The sequence below is a fragment of the Sus scrofa genome, chromosome 17 (assembly GCF_000003025.6).
Source record: "Sus scrofa isolate TJ Tabasco breed Duroc chromosome 17, Sscrofa11.1, whole genome shotgun sequence".
NCBI lineage: Eukaryota > Metazoa > Chordata > Mammalia > Artiodactyla > Suidae > Sus > Sus scrofa.
In genome coordinates this window covers 54,752,372-54,757,584 of record NC_010459.5, presented here as the reverse complement: position 1 = coordinate 54,757,584, position 5,213 = coordinate 54,752,372, and the positions used below count along the sequence as shown (strand labels likewise).

Sequence of the window (5,213 nt, the reverse complement as noted above, 5' to 3'; positions counted from 1 at the left end):
CTTGTATATTTTTAAGTTGACATCTTAAATTTTTTACCACTGTTCAAATAAGCCCATTTTTTTCTTAAGAAATAAAAGTCGGTAACCATTTTGTATGAAAGAAAAGAATATAGTGAGTAACTGTAATTGGAACATACAGTTCATTATATGACTTGTAAAATAAGTTTTAGGAGTTTTCTTGTGGCCTAGCAGGTTAAGGATCCCATGTTTTCACCATGGCAGCTCGGGGCACTGCTGTGGTGCAGGTTCTATCCCTGGCCAAAGAACTTCCATATGTCATGCGTGCCACCAGAAAAAAAGAAAAAAGAAATAAATAAAATAAAATGAAATAGCTGAAGTTTGTTTTAAAAGAAAAAAAGAAAAGAAATGCATGTAAGATAAAGTCATCACATTTAGGTGCCTCAGTTACTCCTCAAAGATGGATCTCCCAAAACCAGTGTTTGGCTTCATCTCTTTGTTAACCTTGAAGATTTTATTGCACCACCTACCCCATCAATGCTGGGGTACACCCTTCCACAGACTGCTCTGTAATGGAGGAAAGGGTTATTGTGAATTTAGGCATGCAGGACCATTCCCAGACTGGTTTCGGAGTAAGGAAATGTGAGTAAAAACATGCAGATTCTGCAAAGTAATTCCCTTAAGACTCAGTGTAACAGGGCCTGTTTTAAGACAACTGGTCTACCGTAGTCCATCAGGTTGTTTTGCAGATTAAATGAGATAATATGCCTTTGCTCTTTCCTCTGCCTGGAACTTTCTTCTGGAGTCTAGGTCCTCACCTGTGGCCTCTCCTCCTGTTTCAAGGCTCTTCCTCACCTCCGCCTCCCAGAGTGCTACACCCACTTTGACGCTCTCCACCCCGCACGTCCTGTTTCATTTCCTTCCTGGCGCCTTGTCATCTGCACATATCCCGGTTCTTTAACTCGTTGACTCACTTACCTGTTTTGTTCACGGCTGAATCCCCAGAACCAACTGCTGGACCTGCAGCAGGGTAGGTACCAAAGTAGTTTAAAAACTGGCCGAATGAAAGGACGAACAATCAAAACCAGCCTCCTCTCAGAGGCGAAGGAGTCTGGAGTTTGGGGTCAGGATTTGGGGGTCATTGGTCCGGGCACTGCATGCATGTCATTGTTCTTATCTCATAGCTGAAAATAGGATTGCCTTCCTTGTAAGAGTTCCCAGGAGGACTTAGCATCTTGTTTTCAGAACTAACAGCCCACAGGGCCTGGCACATAGGAGATACAGAAGGTACTATTTTTTTTTTTTTTTTTTTTGGCTTTTGGGGCAGCATGTGGAGGTTCCCAGGCTAGAAGTCGACTGGAGCTGCAGCTGCCGGCCTAAGCCACAGCCACAGCAACTCGGGATCCAAGGCGAGTCTTCAACCTACACCACAGCTCACGGCAACACCAGATCCTTAACCCACTGAGCAAGGCCAGGGATCGAACCCACATCCTCATGGATCCTAGTCGGGTTCTTTAACTGCTGAGCCACGAAGGGAACTCTGGAAGGTGCTATTATAAATGCTGTTTGTTAACATTTGTTAAACACCTGGATGTATAAATACATTCATCAATCCTGGAAAGTGATAAAAAATAAAGCCACTGTTAACAACACCGAAAAGCTTAGTCACATGGCAGCACGGCTCAGTTTCTAAGATCTCCAACTTCTGTTAGTAGGAAAAAAGAGAAAATAATTGTTGGGTAAGGAACTCCAACTGCCCTTAGTTTTCATTCTCCTTTGAAATTTTTATATTTATAAACAAAGCTCCCAATGATGAGAGTTTGTATATTACCATTGTGCTGTAAACATCAGATGCAAATCTGATGGTTCTCACTTTAATAACTTCTGTTTCTTGCACTTTTGAGAATATCAAAGCAAAAGGTTTTTTTTACGTCTCCTGGAAAACAGTATTTTGCTTCTTCATTATTTTGGAAATTACCCTAGAGATTTTGGTTTTTACATGAGGTTGTGTTTGCAGCTTTGATAAAACTGATAAGGCAATGAAAGTGTTTTGGTTTGTTTTAAATTTAGGGTAAAAGTACTTTCAAATTTGGTGGAGACAAAAAGAAAGGGAAGAGGAAGAAAAGTTTGTTTTTGTTTGTTTTAGATATTCCTGGGATCCTGACAGATTCAGTTCTCCAGTAACTATTATTATTCCTGACATTTCAGAATCATCTTTCCTGTTCAGCAACACATTTAAAAAAAAAAAAAAAAAAAGAAGAAGAAGAAGAATTTTGGGAACAGAAGAAAACATTTGGGTTTAAGAGCATGAGCTTAGAGGGTCTAGAGCAAGGATGTGCACACATTTTTCCAGTGAAGGAATAAATAGTAAAATAGTAGGCTTCTGCCCTTGTAGCTCAAAAGCAGTCATAGGCAGTATATAACCACATGAGCATGGCGGTGTTCCAATAAAACTTTATGTACAAAGACAGGCCTTGAGCTGGATTTGCCCCTTAAACTGTAATTACCAACTGCTGATCTAGAATTATATTTTGTCTCTACCATTTTTAAGCCGGTAATCCAGCCAAATCCTCATTTATCTATAAAAGGGACGTAACCACACCACTTCATTAGATTCAGAGGATAAAGTGGACCCGTGTATAAATTATTCCATGTGAGCATTCTCTAAATGCTACCTCCTCTTCTCGTATGATGGAAATAGCAGTCAGCCAAACATTTAGGAGGTGTCACACTCGACTGCAGGTAGCCTCCGGAAAAGGTTTCCCTTGTCCAGCGAGTTTAGCTTGGTCCGAACTTAGCTTTTGGCTAAAAATGCCTTTTCTCTCTTTCCTAAGCAATTCCATTTAAGGTAGGTCCAGGAAGAAAAAAAAAAAAAGAGAGAGAGAGAGAAGTGCAGAGGTAGACAGGTGACCCAGATAGATGGGTCTCCTGGGGAAGAGCCATAACTCTGCCCCCCCCAACATTTCCTGCCCCCCCACCCCCACCCCCCAAGTGCTCCTCCTGCCCCAGTCTCAACTCCTTTTTGGAGGAAAGCTCAAGCATTCTGCCCAGAGGCTCAAGCTGGCCTGGAGTGAGCCCTTGAAAGCATATCCTGAAGCCCGTTCCTTTGAATCCAGTGCTGCTTACGTGCGCACCGAGGCAAAACCAACCTTTACATATTCCATGAACCAGCACCACAGAGGAAACAGATCCTCTGGGATTTTATTTTCCTTTTTTCTTGGAGACATTTTTCTTACGTGTGGGCTTCCCACTTAAGTTTTTAGGATTTCTGGCGTGGGGTATTGGCTTTGTCTCTCATTTCTTTGCCCAGATTGTCAGGTGCCCGCGTATTATTTACACCTCCCATTCACTCTGGGCTCTAATCCTCCCTTTCTTATTTCTTCCTAGACCTGGCCTCCTTTTTCCTAACCAGCAGGCGAGCTCCCCAAGCCTCAAGATAAACAGCAAACAAGATTGTGAATTTCAATGACAAATGCAGCAGGCGACATATTTTCCAGCCCCACATGATTTTTAACTTGGGGATGGTTGGTAACTTCTTCGGTTTTCCTGCTCTGAACATCGATAGGCCCAGTTCCTCTTTCGATTTGGCCTCTTTGCGTCTCTTCCTGAATTAAATTTTTCAAGTCGCCGGCTTGTCACAGGACATGTGGCTCTGCCCAGCTCTGTAACGCACATTTCCTTTTTCCCAGGCGTCACAGAAATTTGCAGTACACACTGCAAAGACAAAGAACAAAAAGACCTCACGAGCTGAGCAAAAAGATTCAGTCATATCCATGATTTCACCAGGTTTCCAACTGGATAATGAAATCAGACTCCTCCCCTCCCCCGCGGGAGGAGGGGGTCCCACGCCACCCACTTACTGAACGTAAAATCTCACCCACGTCTTCCCAAGGACACACTTTGTTCTAAATCCCCAATGCTGGCACAGCCCTTTTGCGAAGGAGAGAAGGAAGCTGCCCCTAAGTTGTAAGAGTGAGCTGCAATCTTTCTCTGAGCCCAAGATAAAAGGAGCAAACAGGAGGGAATTAGTCAGTATGAAGCATGCATTTCTAACAGCAGACGTAGGATGCTGTGCAAAGAGCTTGGCGTGACTGACTCCCGGGTTGGTGGGGGGACAGGATTTTTCTCTTTTCCATGAGCCTTTCACTCTCAAGCAGGAGGAATGATTAAAAACTTGTTCAGAATAGCTCTTTAATGGGTTAATAGTACTGTTTTAAGTCTTATTTTTTTTTTAAGCTAGTTGAATCAGTTCTCCAGATGAAAGCAATGTAGGGATAGGTGTGGAGTAAAGGAACTGCTTTTAGGAAGAGGTGAGGGGTTTGAGCAAAGAATCACAGGGTGTACCCCAGACTAGAGTATCCCATCTACCCAAAGCCTAGCAAAAAGGACAAGTGAAATGCCTAAGGAACATCCTTCAAAGAGATACTCTGTCACCATTTAAAATGTCAGGTTTTTTTTCTAACATGACCTGCTCTCTAAGAGATCTAAGTGAAAAATGGAAAGTGAAGCATGCTTGGTAAAAACAGAAAAGTGTGAGTGTTTGATATACACATATGCTGATCCATGCGGGGCCTGTTCCGGATGCACTGAACCCCAGCAGTCATCTTCTCTGGGGAGGGGGAGTCCCCCTTCTCCACAAGCCCTTTGATTTGAATTCTCTGCCTCCCCCCACCCCAGGAGGACGAAATTACCTCATTGTGCTCAAAAACTTATAGCTATTTTTCTTAATGTGTGCAGACATAGAAAATTGATGATACATATTTTAAGTAAAAAAAAAAGTTGGGAGTTCCTGGCGTGGCTCAGCGAAAGCGAATCAGACTAATATCCATGAGGATGCCGGCTCGAGCCCTGGTCTCGCTCAGTGGGCTAAGGGTCTGGTGTTGCCGTGAGCTGTGGTGTAGGTCGAAGACGCGGCTTGGATACCACGTTGCTGTGATGTAGGCCGGCAGCTACAGCTTTGATTCGACCCTAGCCTGGGAACTTCCATATACTGCGGATGCGGCCCTAAAAAGACAAAATAATTTGTACAGTAGTGTCTATAAATATGATTACACTGATATATATATATATATATATATATAGTCTTTTTAGGGCCAAACTGGCGACACAAGGAAGGTCCCAGGCTAAGGGTCAAATTGGAGCTACAGCTGCCAGCCTTCACCACAGCCACAGCAACTCTGGATCTGAGCCACAGCTCACGGCAATGCCGGATCCTTAATCCACTAGAGCCAGGCCAGGGCTCGAGCCTGCATCCT

The 5,213-nt window shown here is 43.5% G+C and overlaps 1 long non-coding RNA gene across 1 annotated transcript; it reads left to right on the top strand.

Moving 5' to 3' along the window:
* Positions 369–3,804, top strand: LOC100513893. Its single transcript, XR_002339964.1, has 2 exons — positions 369–988; positions 3,346–3,804. It is a non-coding gene; the product is annotated as an uncharacterized LOC100513893 (long non-coding RNA).